Source organism: Cavia porcellus, unplaced genomic scaffold, assembly GCF_034190915.1.
Source record: "Cavia porcellus strain 051 isolate PalLab524CR breed Dunkin Hartley unplaced genomic scaffold, mCavPor4.1 scaffold_28, whole genome shotgun sequence".
Taxonomy (NCBI): Eukaryota; Metazoa; Chordata; class Mammalia; order Rodentia; family Caviidae; genus Cavia; species Cavia porcellus.
In genome coordinates, this window is record NW_026947511.1 from 15,558,709 (window position 1) to 15,575,630 (window position 16,922).

The 16,922-nt window shown below is 32.2% G+C and overlaps 1 protein-coding gene and 1 non-coding gene across 2 annotated transcripts in view; both read right to left on the bottom strand.

Moving 5' to 3' along the window:
• Positions 1-16,922, bottom strand: part of Pcdh15 (protocadherin related 15) — a 1,472,709-nt gene that overhangs the window by 1,168,919 nt on the left and 286,868 nt on the right. The gene's annotated exons all lie outside the window — the stretch shown is intronic.
• Positions 1,993-2,099, bottom strand: LOC111758013 (U6 spliceosomal RNA). The gene has a single exon (XR_002792257.1). It is a non-coding gene; the product is annotated as a U6 spliceosomal RNA (small nuclear RNA).

The window sequence follows — 16,922 nt, forward strand, 5'->3', positions numbered from 1 at the left end:
ACATTCTAAGTAACGAAAAGAAATGAAAAAATAAACACAGTAAAAAAAAAAAAAAAAAAAAAAAAACACCAAAAAAACAATCATAGTTTTGGTTTTTTGTTTGTCTCGCACTGGGGATCAAACCTACAACCTGGCATACACCAGGCAAGTGATTTGAGCTGCTGAGCTAAATCTCAGCCGCCCCACAAAAAAATGAAATAGAGACAAAATTACAAAATATCAAGAAAATGAACTAATTATTCAAAAATGAATAAAATGGGTAATCTTTTATTTAGATAAGTTAGAAAAGACTCAAGCAAAATCAGTCATGATGAGACATTACAACTGGTAATATAAAATTAGAGATTTTTATAAACTGTATGCCAGTAACTCTAATAAATTGAAAGTAAAGGTGAATCTTAGATTGACACTTTACCAAGATTTCATGATCAAACTGCTAGACAAATTAGGTACAGAATGAATGTACCTCAAGGTAATACACTCAATATATAATAAATCAACAACATCTTCATACTCCATTATGAAAGATAGAGTCATTAATAATATTAGTAATTATTGATCTGGAATTAGGGATATAGTTTTTATCGTTTTTATTCAATGGATGACTACAATTCTTAAAGCAGCTATGCAAAGGAAAGAAATAATTTATATTCAAAAAGGAGAAGATTATGTTACTGTCTGCAGTAACATAATCATATATATAATATATATGTGTGTGTATATATATATATATATATATAATCCTAAAAATGTATATAATCCTAAAAATTCTACCAAAATAATTTTCTATTTAAAAAAGCAACTCAACAAAGTTGTAGCATCAAACATCCACATGTAAAAGTCATAATGTGTCAATAGTGAAATATCTGAAATAGAAATCTGGAAAAAACTCATGTACCATAGCAATGAAAGTAAAATAAAATGTCTAGAAATAGATTAAACCAAGATAGTCAAAAATATCTGCAATGAAAATTATAGAATTTTGTTGAGATATATTACAGTTGAAACACAGACACAAAATATGGAAAGATATCACATGTTTAAATCAACATTGTTAAAATGTCAATACTACCCAAAGGTCTATAAATTCAAAATAATTCTTATAAAAATACAAACAATATTTAACAAAGTAGAAAAATATACTAAAATATGTAAGAAATAAAAAAAAAAAAACTCCTAGAATTACCAAAGTCATTTTGAACACAAAGAGAAAAGCATTTGGGCCTATAGTAGCAAATATCAAAGTACAATAAAAATCAGAAATCATAGCATGGCATTGACAGAGATCATAGAAGCCAATCCAGACCTTTGCACTCAACAGACTTTTGACAAGTTCTAAGAACACGTAGTACGGGCCAAAGATTTACCTCAGAGATATAAGTGCCTGATTGGCAAACGCGAAGTTGTTCAATTTCTGGTATAAGGCCTTCTTATCTCTTCATCCTTCAATTGTTCAACTCTTTTGCATTTATTTAAATATGTTCTGTGGGCTAATATATGATCTATTTTGGAGAATGTCCCATGTACTGCTGAGAAGATTGTGTATTCTGAAGTTGTTGGGTGGAAACTCTGTATATAAATCTATCAAGTCCATTTGTTCACATACGTGACTCAGTTCTGTTATTCCTTTGCTGATTTTCTGTCTGGTTGATCTGTCCTTTGGTGTTAAAGATGTGTTACAGTCTCCTGTTATAATTGTGTTACTGCTAATTTGGTTTTTCATTTATGTTAATACTTGCTTTATGTAACTCTGGAATTTGGGATTTTAAAACAACTGTAACTCTGGGTGCTCTGGAATTTGGGATATATAACTATATATGATTATTATCATATATATATATATATATTAATCATATGTATTATCATATATAATAATCATATATATATTACATATATTATATAATCATAGATATTATCATATATATATATATATATATATATATATGATTATTATCTCTTCATCTTGAAGTTTTCCCCTAACCTGTATGTAAAAAAAATATGGGACGTTTCATGAATTTAGGAGTCATCCTTGCACAGGGGCCATGCTAATCTTCTCTGTATTGTTCCAATTTGAGTATATGTGCTGCCAAAACGAGCACAAAACGGCCATATTAACAAAATTGTTACACAGGTTTAATGTAATCCCAATCAAAGCACCATTAGCATGAACTAGAGATAACATTCTAAAATTCATTTGGAACCCGAAGAAAGCTATAATAGCAAAAACAATTCTGGGACACAAAGGCAAGGCACGGGATATTATGATTCATGAAGTGAAATTATACAAAAAGGTACTATAATAAAACCAACATGATACTGACAAAAAAACAGACCTAATAAATGGAACAGATTAGAAGAAGAGGAAACAACTCCAAACCACCTTATCTTTGACATAGGAGCAAAACACATTCACTCGAAGATCGCCTCTTTAATATATTGTGCTGAAAAAATTGGCTTTCCACATGCTGAAGACTAAACCTAGTTTCATGTCCTTGACCATGTACTAAACTATACTCAAAATGGGTCAAAGACCTAAGTATTAAAGCAGAAATACTAATTCTGCTGAAGGAGGGGATATGCCGAACTCTTGAAGACATAGGTAGGCTCAGGCAAAGATTTCATGAACAAAAACCATGATCACACAGAAAATACAGCAAAGAATCAATAATTGGGATTTCATCCTATTATAAAGCTTTTAGCAATAGAAGAAATCACCAACAGAGTGAGAAGATAACCCAAGAGTAGAAAATATGTGAACCTTTTGTTCTTCAGAAAAATGACTTATACCTAGAACATATAAAGAACTGAAAAAATGAGAAATTCAAAACTTCAAACCAAAAATGGGCACCTGAAATGAATAAACTCTTATCAGATGAAGAAGTGGAAGCAGCAAGTAAAATATGGAAAAATGTCCAACGTCACTGGTAATTAGACGTAAATTAATAGCCAAAAAATAGAAGTAAACCAAATCACAGTCAGTTCATAGATAAAGAAAATATGATATAATTACAAAATATAATCCCTTCATTTTCTTCTCTTTCTGCTTCCTTCCTTCCTTCCTTCCTTCCTTCCTTCCTTCCTTCCTTCCTTCCTTCCTTCCTTCCTTCCTTCCTTTTCTTCTTGGTTTCTTTCCCTCCTGGTTTTCCTAGCTTGCTTGGCCTGCTTTGCTTTTCTTTTTTGGACAAAGTTAGGAAATCCTGGCTGAGTAACACAAGGCAACTATGTCAAGGACTATAATGTAGCAAGAAAAATTTTGGTCTCGTGGTCTTAAATCATTCTATTTTAGTTGGTAGAAATATCAACATTAATTATTTTTTCTACATTACATAGAATTTCCTCTGTGGACTTTTTAACAGGCAAAATGGTACATTTCCTAAACTATTATTATTAAAATATTATTAATTAGGCCTGGGGTGTAGGTAGAATTTAGGGTACATTGTCAGAACTTGCAAGATTCTAAATCAATTCTATAGACTGATTCAGCTAAAATAATGTAAAATTATATATTTCACCTCCTTTTAAATAATGATGCTTTGACAAGTCCATTTTATAAATTCGCTATTTTTTAATGTGTAGAGTCTATTTTTTCTGGTATAACAATAAGACAGACAAGATAATGTCTTTGAATTGACATCATATAAAATATTTTATATGTAATTCCTAATGTATGTCATTTGTGCATATATAAATATCTTATTGCAATTATACTCTCTCCCTATTTTATTTCTACTGTTGCATTTATACAAATTCTAAAACTACTTCAATTTTAAAAATACATCAAAAGCAAAACTGATTTGAAACTATTCAGCACCCTATTTTATTTCTACTGTTGCATTTATACAAATTCTAAAACTACTTCAATTTTAAAAATACATCAAATGCAAAACTGATTTGAAACTAGTTTCAGCATTAACCTTCACATAGCACAGCAAAGATTTCTGTTTTTTCAAATGTGTTCAGCACTTCACAGTTTCACAAATTCATGCACATAAAATCAGATTTATGCTAGAATCTCTTTCAAATTGTTGAGTGAAACCTGCAAAATGATTGCTAAGAATTATTTATGAAATATAAAAAGGTTGGTGAACAAAAATATTAGAATATGACATTTAAATGTTTTCACTTTTTCATAGAAAAAGGAGTCGCTGTCTTCTGTATCAGGTAATAAAAAGAGATTTAACTAAACATGTTTTAACTTATATAATATCATTTGTGAAACTGGCGATAAAACAGGTTTCTGCTCTTTCCTATATTTTCTCTGCAAAATATTATTTAGGTAATAGGAACACATTTTAAAATATTTATTTACATAATGCTTCTCAAACCAAATCTGTGTATCTTTCCATATCAGTAATACTGCAACTCTCTACACACCCCCAACTGAGTTGCTTACAGTTTAATTCTGATATGCAATATGTAGAATAGCACAGGACTGACAGTCTGACAGTTCAGTCTTGGAAGACAGTCACCCAGCCCCCTTAAACACCAGTTCCAAGTCCCAGGTTGCAATCTGTTTTTATGGCCATCCAACTATCATTCAGAGATTTCTACATTTCTTTCTCCAACTCTGATAATTTACCATAGTGGCTCCAAAACTCATAAAAATGTTACACCAATGTTACTACAAAGGTTACAATTCAGCAGTCATGGAAAGAAGTAGTATATAGGACAAGAATGGAGAGAGGGGTATGGAAATTCCATGTCCTCTACGGGTGCATCACCCTGTTATATAGTCCCCAAACCAGAGGTTTTCCCAATCTCATTATTTAGGGCTTTGGGGGACATATCAAATAAAGAGTGATCAATCAACTCATTGGCATTGGTGAATGAATAGTCTTAATCAATGATCTTCCCTTGACAACTATTTTGAGGCTCTCAGTTTCAACTCTCTAATCAAATAGGTGATTCCTCCATCATCCCTCATTATTTGCCAAAGTTCTCCTTATTAATAAGCAAGGTGTGGCTAAAAGAGGCCTGTTCCAAACGGCAGCACACTCTTTTTATTGCAATCACTCAGAAAATTTCAAAGGTTCTTGAAACTTTTATATGGAAACAATGAAATAAAAGTAAATAATAAAACAAAAGATGTTCTTATCATCCTTATCACTTAAGAAGTTGTAAGGGTATTAGAAACCTTATAAGAACAAACATATTTCAAAGAACATCACAGAAAGCATTTTGGCACTACATTTCACTCTACTGTTCCTTCTTTTTTTAATATCTGCTTTTAATGTATTTTTCAAAAATGTAAAACAATTCATTTCATTAAATGCACTTCCATGAAATTTGAGAAGCATATTGTCAGGTAACTCTTATGGAGAGAGTGACTTAAAAGCTGATTTTGCTAAAAAGCACTAACTCTTTACTGAGCCCTACAGATGCCCAATGGGTAACTGAAAAAATGTGATAAAACTTAGCATCTGTGCCTTCAACATCACCTTGAACTTTGGGTCACATTTCCGCTCAGCTTTGCTTACAGGCATGTTAATTATCTAAGGATGGTTTAAAAACTGGTTTATAAGTCATAAATTTATCTAACCTATCTCATTCTACTTTAAGACAGAGGAGATCACTTTAAGGATAACTAAGTTACCAGGAAGGCCCTTACACTGGCTGTTTCAGCGTCCTGATTCAGAGCCCCATAATGGCACCTAGGAGTCTCCTGTTGTTGCTCTAAACATGCAGTCACCTATATTCTAGAAGAACCTCGCTAGGTAACAGGATCCCTTTCCTAAATTCAAGAAACAGTAAAAACTGAGGTTTCACCTCTATAGAAAAGCACTTATCACACGGGAACTAAAGATTTTTCCAGAGCCAGCTCACAGAACAAGTCCTAAGATAACAATCAACCACATCCCTGCCATTTCATTACCCTCAAAAAATCAAGTTTTTACCTTGTAATTTTTGGATTACAAAGCTAACTTTTAGTGATTTATTTTATCATTTTTTTTTTGCCCAATGTACTTAACATTTTAAAAAAAGTGTTTTCAGAAATAATTCATTTTAAAAACACTAAGTAACTATTAATACTAAGCACTCTAGTAAGCCGTAGTAGTTTTTATATTTCAATTGAAGATGGTTAGTAGTTAAAAAAAATCATAAATTAGGAACTTTCTACAAAACATTAGGCAAATTATCCTAAAATAGACATGCAAGTGAGTTGCATATAGATGACTGAGAATTTTAACAGAGTAATAGAGGGGCTCAGTGTGGCATCTTGTAAGTACATTGAGTTGAAGATAACTAGAATTATACAGGGAGTTAGAGAGCTAAGGTACTGTCCAAAGAGTAACTAAAACAGCTAATATATAAGTATCTCTGCCTTTATTTTCATCTGTATCCTTCATTACCTTAGACTTGGATCAATTCTCTACTCAGCTCTTAAAGTATACACCTTTGTTCTTCAAGAATCCAAGACTTTCATGGCTTGCAGGGACAGCATAATCATCAGACTGTTGATTTACAGCTTTCAGATTGTCAGATTCCAAGCCCCTACACCCACCTTGGGCATTACCGTAAACTCCACTCTTTGCACTACAAATTGCCAAGAACAGTAAGGGCTGCAGGCCGACTGACTCACAATGAGACTGCTAAGCAGGGTGATGATTTCATGCTGGGGACACACTTGCCATTCAAGTGATAGAAATTCTTGAAGGTCTCCAAAAATAGGATTTGAGGTAATGATAGAGACCACCGTTGGACAACACTGCTGCATTATGGATCCTCTTGCCTAACCCTGCTCCAATTCTCCTATTTAAACCTGAAGCAATGCTGGTACCTGAGAATACAGTGTTGAGGATACTAACCTCCATGCTTTCCCAATATGGCTATTCTGAAGGCTAAATTTCTTTCCTATTTCTGCATCATGTTTCACATTTGATAATGAGTGTGAAAATCATATCTGGAATATCAGCTTCCCAAAACTCAAATACCACCTGCCCTACAAGTCTAATAACAGATAAGTGTAAGAAGCAGCGTCTCTCTGAGCTTCTCTCTTGTTTTCTAGCATATAACAAACTTCAAAATGAGTCACACACTTCAGAATTCTTCCTCTCTCAACATTATAGGAACAAAAACTCTTATCTCTCAAAGCAGCCCATAAAATGTAGAAAGTGTGTAAGTCCCATGAATACCTCCATTCCAAAGAACGCTTGAGAAGCGTGTGAACAGAGGGCCCTTCTAGGAAGCCATCCTGAGGTCTTCTATCATTAAATCATACTCTTGTCCAGTGACAGGTGCATGCCTCATTTCATTCTTCATTAAACATGAAAATAGTTTCCTACAGGTCTTTCTGTTATCACTTCTGAGTGTTCTTGCACATTTAAAATTTTGACTAAATAAATATATTTTCTCTTGCTAACGTGTATTTGGTTACAGAAGTGCGAGCCATGAACTTTGTGAGAGGCAAGGGAAAAGATCACATCTTTCCACAGCTGTAGTGGTCATTAGGTAACTCATTCAGACTTTACAAAAAATATTCTAATTCAAAATAGTTGAAACTCACATTAGTAAGTTTAATTTATTTTCATGAATTTATATAAAAAGACATTTAATTAAATTTCAAATTAATTTTATTGAACTATAATTTTGATTCTACTTGTTTCTATATTGCATTGTTCTAACTTCTCATAAAATTCATCTTGCCCGTGTATTCAAAATTTATATAAGTAGGAAATAAATCAGTTATAAGTTTATTAGATTAAAATAGTGTTTTCATTAAATTTACTGCTATTTCCTATTACAATTATAATTTAAGCACATGGAATTATTCTGTTCTTCCAATACCTAATTAACAAAAGCTTATATTAGTTAGAAATTTAATATCCTTCATGTATTAGTGAGGTCAATACATTTTTCTAAGTCAGAAAATTGAATTCTAAAGTTTACATACAGATAAAAATCAGCCAATCTGATTTTCAAGACTCCAGAGGCACCAGATTCCATAAAAATAAATAAAACAACTAATTCAAAAAAAATTCTGGACACTATTACATGTCTTTTGTAGAACAGAAAAGCTAAATAAGATGGATATGAGGCTTAGCCACCATGTACATAGGAAAGAAGGAGAGAAACAGAGGGAAGAGTCATAACTAAATAATCATAATAGAAATATATAAGTTAAATATTGTCCAAATAAAATTATCAGATTTTTGCCTTGTTCCAATAACCTTCCGCTCACTAATGCCCACAGATAAATAATTTACAGCTAGGAATCAGTAATATTATTCTCTAATAAAACTGAGGAGTTCAAGTAGAAAGACCTCTAGATACTAACATTGGAGAAGAGTTGTTGAAGAAATGAACAAACTTCCTGTGATCCGAGTTAATCTCATCAATCAACAAGTTCAATTCATTCACGTAGAGAATGCAAACATACATAATAGTTCAGTTTAATAGTTCATGTAAAGTGATGGTTGTGAATCAACAGAATTATGGAATGCTCCTAACATGCAAGAAAGAATATATTTAAAAAACACATGCACAGGGGAGAGAAAAAATAGTATAAATTTAGGCTCATCTAATCACATTTGATTCCTAACACCCTGCCTTCAGGTACAGGACTATATCTTGCAAGAAAGTATCTACTGAAAATGGGAAGGGGAATAAGAGATAGAGAGGAGGAAGTGAAGAAAGGAAAAATAGATAGTAAAAGGAAAAAAATTAAAAACAAATCTTTTGCAAATGGAGAAGGTAAAGGGCTTTAAAGGAGGTGAAAAGAATGGCAAAAAAAGAATTAATATAACCTATGCACAAGTATAAATTCCTTTTAATGAATGTGATTACATACGACAAATATGTACTAATTTTAAAAAATAGATAAATTGGAAGCATTCAAAAAAGCACTAGAAGACTTACATGGGTATGTTACAGAGTAACTATGGTTTCATTGTTTTGGACATGAAAGTGAACAGATCTGTCTTGGCATCAACTAAGCTATGACAATAGAAAATATTTAAAAATTCAATTTGAGGTACAGCTAACAAAGAAAGATGGTATTATGTTCTGAATATCATCTATGTCATTCTCATAAGTGTTAGACTTAATGCCATAGATCAATAAATTTGCCCCCTAAAACCATGTTGGAATAACAGTGAGACAACCATAGGATACCCACCACTAACAGGTGAATTTCATGGTATTATTACAAAATATGCATTTGAATAAAATTGATTTGAAAGTAAATTACTTAACTGAATAAACAGTATTAAATCTGAGTCTGGGCTTTATGAAACATTCTTGACTATGCAAATAATAGGTTCTTTTTGCGATGAATGAAGGATAATTAGTGTTATAGTTTGTGTTCAGATGCCCTTCACCCAAGGCTCATGTGATCATGGACAAGGCTGAATGCAGCATTCATGATTGGTTCATTGTCTGGCACTGGGATTGGTGCTGTGAGTGCTATATCTGCCCAGTGGCAGAGCTGACATACAGCTTAAGGGTAGGACACAGAAGTGTTTCTTTTTTGCTCTGTTCACTCTTGCTGCTTGCCAGTGGCCATAAACAGCAGCCCTGCCATGCTATCTTGCCTTGGAGCCAGCTGAGTGTGGACTGAAATCTTCAAGAACTGTAAGAAACAAACCTTCCCATGATTCACTTTGGACATCAGGTATTTTGTCTCAGTGAGAGAAAAGATATAAGACAATTAGTGAATTTCGTGTGTGGAAAAAGAAATTAGCTATAAACCATCATTGTCTAAGGTGATAATTATAATAGCAAAATGAATCACAGCAAATACAATGTGTTACAACATATCAAAAATGCATAAACTTGTTACATATCAACTAATGGTGAGGGAAACTATGCTATTAGTTCCTGTACTGATTGGGAGAGAGAACTCTGGTTCTACATTACAACACTATCCCTAAATTAGGTACATCAGAAAATGATGTCCTGGGTGCTGTGTTTTACTCTTCCATGGTGGACTACCCTTGCACTGTAGGATGAATTTCTATACTTACTGTTACTTGGCTCAAACTTGCTCTGTACACCTGGTTTTCTTTCTACCTTTAATAAAACTTTGCTCCCATTAAGTCAAATAATGATGTTCTGAATTCTGAGGTAGTGTTGAACTCTCCTACCAAGTAGAGAAATAAATGCAAAATAATTAGGGAAGGATCTGGTACTTAAGAAATCTTGTAGTTTTCTAAATACTAGCAAAATCTCTGAAATAACTGAATTTTATCATTAAATTTATACTGTTCACAATTTCAAGTCTATAAAATTTCTTATTATTATCAGTTAAAGTTCTACCCTTGAAGGCAAATCTTCCAAATGCTAACAATCAGAACTGGACTGAATTCTATTGTGATTCAAGTATGGCAATAAGTGAAAAGGTTTCAAGGTTCTTCACAAGACAGAAATATCTCCATATTTGAGTTTGATTAGTTTGACTAGTTTGACTGAATATGTGATACATGAAAGTGAATAGAGAGATAATGTCTGAATACATTTTTGCTCTATCAATTTCTTAATAGTAAATGCCATATATATGTTGATTAAAATCTAGATACCATCTAACAGTACTATTTCCATTAAAAGCAGCTTTTCTGACTTTTATTAGTACATGATTGCAGTCCTTTTAAAAATATTTCTTTACAGAATTACTACACAAATGCCTGATTACACTGCCCCATCTACTTGTTAAATAAAGTTTACCTTGCATTAGCTTGTGAAATAATTTATCACTGTTCAGGGAAACTGAAACCTCAATTGAAAGTACTTGGCACAGTTATTTCTTCTCTTGAGGACACTGTTTACAAATAAAATATAAATACAAATGCAAATATAAACACAAATACAAATTTGAGATGCTTCTAACTTACACAAATATCATCTAAACACACTCCTGGAAAGAACAGATTTTACCAGAGTAGTATATTGATATGCATTCTAAAGCAAAGATTCATTACACAACATGTAGTTCACCAAAGAGATAGGACTTAGAAACATTGCAAATATTAAAAATGAGAATAAAAGAATTACAAAAACTTTGCCTTATGTTTCATATCATAATGGCAGTGTTAAATAAGCACAAGCACATTTTCATAAACAATTGATAATACAAATGTGAATTTGCTTAATGTATAAATCATGACATGAATATTTTTATATATGTAAGGATGGAATTTACCTAGACTTTCATTAAAAATTCAGCTCAGTAATTACATTTAAACTTGAGATCATTGAGAAACTATTGTGCTGAGGAACTTTAAGGGAAATTTTTATGACCTGTGATATACTACAATGGTATTTTTCTTTTTTGGTACCAGGAATCAAACTCAGGACTTTGTGGTGATCAGGCAGGCACTGTATCACTGAGCTATTTCCTTGACTCTATAATGGTATTAATTAGAGCTAATGTGAGCTTTTATTAAGTATTTAAATAATTAACTTGTTCATTTTGAGATAACTATACATTCACCAGCTCTTTTTAAGACAAATACAGAAAAATTTCACATACAAATTCACTCAGTTTCTACCAATGATCATATATTGCAAAATCAAACAATGAAGTCACTATTGGGCACTGATATCTGTACAGTCACTATATAGAATATTTATATCACCAGAAAGGATTCCTTTGTTGCCTTTTCTTAATCTCATCTACCTTGCTTCCTTCTCTCCCACTCATTCACTACTGATAATCACTAAGTTGTGTTCCAGAGTCACGAATTTGTTATTTTAAGAATGTTACATAAGTGGAATCACACCTTTTCAATTTGACATTTTGGTTCAGCTTAATTATAATGGAAAGTGATCCAAGTTAGACACTCATCAATAGCTTGCTTATTCCTTTGTGTAACTAAAAAGAATTCCATTGTATGTGTGTACCATAATTTTTAAACTATTCACACATGGTAGAACATTTGAATGCTTTTGAATTTGGAATTGTTATGTATAGAGTTGACATGAACATTTGCAACAGGTTTTCGTGTGAATATAAATTTTCATGTCTCTGGGATAAAAGCCCAGGCGTTCAATAGTGTGTCGTATGGTAGTTGCATCTTTGGTTTTGTAAGAAACTGTCAAAATGTTTTCTGGAATAGCTACATAATTTGACATTTCCACCAGCAATGTGTGAGTCATTTTTCCTATATCCTTGCCAGTATTTGGTATTTTAAATATTACTTATCTTATCCATCCTAATAGGCATACAATGATCACTTGTATGTTTAACTTTCACTTATTTTCTGGTTAGTAACATTAGTCATGTTTTCATGTGCTTATTTGCCTAAATCTTCTACAATAAAGTATGTGTTCTTGTATTACATTTAATCTTAAGAGGTTGTTTTTTTCTTTCCCATCTAAATATCAGCTTTTGTTGGATGTATCATTTGCAAATATGTTCTCCAATCTGTAGGTTTTCTTTTCATCCTTTAAATAGGATCGTTTGTAGAGTAAATGTTTTAATCTTGATAAAATCCAATTATCAATTTCTCCTTTCATAGATTATGCTTTTGAAGTCAAGTTTAAGAACTCTGCTTTGCTCTAGATTTTGAAAACTTTTTAAAAAGCTTTTATTGTAAATTTTTAAAATTTTACATTTTGATGATGATGCAGTTTAAGTGAAATGTGCATAACAGGTTAGCTTTTTTGTGAAAAAAATCTCTTCTCTGTATATGTAAGTTTAATTGCTCCAATACAAAAACTATTCTTCCTACGCTGAATTTCTTTTGTATTTTTGTCAAAAACTGTTGGGAATATTCATGTAGTGATATTTGAGTTCTATTTTGCTTTAATAATCTGTCTGTCCTACAAAAAGTACACTTTCTTGAATATTACAGCTACGCATCTAGCCTTGAAATTGAATTGCTTAGTTTCTTTTTATTTTCCTCTTTAAAATTTGCTTTAATTCCTCTAGTTCATTTGTTTCCATCTAAATTCTAGTTATTATTGTCTAAAATTTGGTAAATTTTAATTGTACCTATATATCAATTTTGGTATGATTTATGGGAAAATTATGTCAATTAATGGAGAAAAAAATATGATTACTATTTTGAATCTTCTAGTCCATGTGCACAGTATATTCCTCCATTTTAAATGTTCTTTTATTGCTTTCAGGAACACTTTTTGATTTAAATGTCAAAATGCACATTTTGTTATATTGGTATCTAAATATTTCTTTTTTTTTTTTGGAAAACTATAATGGTTTTACATTTATGTTTAGTGCCCAAATATGCATTAGTGATCCTTAGAAATACAACTGATTACTGTATTTGTTTGTTTTATCTTCTGGTCTTGCTGAACTCAATTATTTATTCTAAAGCATATTCTGCAGCAATAATAGCTTTATTCTTTCCTTTCTGATTCTTAGGTTGTTGAGCTTTCTTCTCTTTCTTTCCAAATCCGTTATGAGGTTGAATAAGCAATGGGGGCAGACATCTTTGTCTAGTTCTTAATTTTAACTTGGATTCTTAATATTATAAATGATGTTAACTGGGTTTATTGGATGTTTTTTAGCAAGCTGACTGGATTCCTCTCAAAATAGTCCGTGTTCTTCAGAGAAAACACATAAATAAGATATAAATAATATATTCGCTCTGTCTATATATGTGTGTGTACACACAGAGAAAGACAGAAAAGAAATAAGATTCATTTTAAGAAACTGATGTATAAGCAGTGTAGTTGGAAAACACCAAATCTATTGGGTAGGGCTGGCCCAGCGAAAGAGAGGAGGTTTGGCTAAAGATTGAATGCAAAGGGTTAGAACTGCTGTTTTCAAAGAGGAGCCAATATTCCTTCCTTAAGGCCTAAACAGCAGTAAATTGGCCTATCCATGTTCAGGAAGGTTTTTGCTTCATTCAAAAATTTGGGTTTTAATCTCATTTTAAAAATCCTTCACAGCAACATTCAGAAGTTTGCTTATACTCATTGTTTGTAAACTTGGCACATCTCTTTAAACCATCCTCAATTTTCCTGAATGACAATAACAAAGTTATACTTTTCCTACTGTTATATCTGTTATATAAATATTCTACATATGTACAACTAAAAATTCACCGTTTTGCCTCAAAAAAATTCAAATACCTTAGGTATTGTTTACATACCTTGATATTCTCTAACTTAAATATATTATGATGTCAAGTTAATATTATTTAAATACTACAACAGTAAGTCAGGGAAACCTTTATTTCATGATGAAGCGATCTGAAAATTTTGCTTTCTGATAAAGCGATCTGAAAAAGGCTGTGCTGTCTGTCAGTTTTTAGCTAGCAGAAGTAGGTTTGTACCCGATTGTGTGTGTGTGTGTGTGTGTGTGTGTGTGTGTGTGTGTGTGTGTGTGTAGTTGTTTTATGAATCTCTTAGGACGGTCACCGTAAACCTTTTAGAACTTTCAATGATAACACACAGCTGCCCGTGACAGGCATGCCATATGTTGGCCACCACTGCCTTAGGGGTTTTCAGGTTGTCACCTTCTCTAGAACACAATTTAGGATACATGAGGCAAAATAAATAAAAAGAAGGACAAGGAGTCTACAGTGTCTCTACCTAGTTTCAAGATTCCTTGCCAGTCTCTCTGCTTATCTCCACTTTTCAGAGTCCATTTCACATGAATATAATTTTGCTCATGCTAGCTATTTATTCATTGATTTATTTACTTCTGAGACAAAGTCTTGCCATGTAACCTGGACTGGCCTTGAACTAAGGCCCTCAGTGCGGAGATATAGTTCTGTGTCATTGTCTCTGCCTTCTCTTGCTTTTTAGTTGTACTTAGTGGACGACATAAAAAATAGACCATCTACTCTATCTTACTTTTGAGTTTTTTGATTAATTAATTAATGCTAAACTGCTTTTTATAAGTCCTTCAGACAAGACTTTTACATTTTAGAGCATTTTTTCATCTTGCTTAAGTTAACTAATTAGAAAATGAGACACGTTTATATCTGTATTCAGCTAATCAGTTGTTTGCACTAATTTTAATTGTTCTGTGTGTCTTACCTTGAGTTTTCACGCTGAAGAAGGGAAAACTTTAGGTAATCATTTGTTGAGGAGCATACCTACCTAGGTGAAAAGGTCTAAAGAATCCTGTATCTACACATAGCATGACCCTCCTAAATGTTACTTGATGATTACGAACAGTAATATCAAACTCCAATATAGCCCATAATATTCATAGTCAAACATTTCCCTCAAGTATATAATGTTTTTATAGTTCTATCTCAAACATGTATTATTTGAAAGACCTTAAAACCAAAGGAGTTGAGCTCATGGTATTCCAGGAAGAAAAAAAAAAAAATCTCTGAAAAAAGAAAGTACTGTTTCAATATTCTATCTAGAACAAAAAAAAGGAACTGTTAAATTGGCTTATCTCTCAAGCAGCCACTCTGAGCTTTCCCTTTGCTCATTCAATGAGTGTAACTGCACAAAAGGCATTGTGTTAGGTGCCCCGGGAAACAGAAGAATGAGCCAAACCTTGCAGTTAGATAACAAGCTCATGACCCATTCTGAATTAGCTCTGTCTGGCTCCTTAATTTTAATTGCAACCTCTTGGCTCAAGCAGAACATACGAATTTAGGGGGATATCACCCAGAGGCAGGAACAAATGCATCTGAATCACTTACCATCAAATAGTATCTTCCTGCCAGACAGGGACATCTGCTGGGGCAGAGGCTGACAGAGGCTGATTGGCACTGCCCAGACACCAATGGGAAGGCCTACTATAGCCAGCTGGGTCCTCCAGCCATAATAGGTCCTCACAACATGGAGCTGCTCCTACCATTTTGAGAGAATGATATAAGTAAGGATTGCATGCAGTTTACTTATTTTTTCCTCAGGACCTAATGTATGTGTGTATACAAAGGTATCACTAAACTATTCAATGACATGCACCATGTTTATATCTTTCTTCTGGAAAGGAACATGATCCAGTGACTCAAAATATTACTTTCATCTTTCTCCTCATTATTGAAACTTAAATTTCAATAATCCTGACAGAAGGTATAATAGAATTATATGTATTTAAAATTTCACAAATTAACAAGTACTTGAAAGCTAAGAATTCACAATGAGCTTATAAAAATTTTGCAAATCAATATAATTTAAAATCTGACTTATACAATCATGTAAACTATCTGCAAGACAAAGAAAATACAGATTACTATTACTTCCAAAATCTGGTAAGAATTTCCCATCAAGCAAACCTTTTAATCTAGATCAAAAAGACAAATTCCTATCATTAGTAGATTACTATTGAGTTTGCTCATTGGAAAGTTTAGATGAAAAGCATGAATTTTACTTTATCTTCTATTTCTTATATTGGAAATGTTATAATATGTTTTGTGCCAATCAATCTTACACTTGAATTTTGAGTTAAAAGATTTGTTCACTATTCAAATAAATAATTTTCATTATTCAAATAAATAATATACTTTCATTTACTCTGAATCTAGAACTCTTGGTCACAAAGGCACAAGGTTGCAAAGGTTGAATATTGTGGCACATTTATTGTTGAAGAGTAGATTCTTAAGAAATATTTTCTCACACTAGAACCAGTGGCAGAAATTATTCGGTAACAAGAGTATTCTTGACATTGCAAGTTTGCATGTTCTATAAATCTGAAGTGTTAAGAAGGGTAAGAGAAATTTTGACTTAACTTAATAGGAGTGTTGTGGATTTAATGAAATGTCAAGATTCTCAGAATTAAAATTCCTATGGAAATGTCCTTAAAGAATCTCACTACACAGATTAAAGCCGAATTTTACATTATGAAATTGGACCCTCAGAAGAAAATGTTTAGTTGGAATCTGCTCTGAACATGTTCATATATATATATATATATATATATATATATATATATATATATTTCTTAAAAATAAGAAAAATGTAGATATTAAATGGCAAAATAATATTGCAAAATGAATTATAATACTGTTTTAAGATACAGTGAAAGTGTGTATCTGAATATCTGCGAGAAAAAC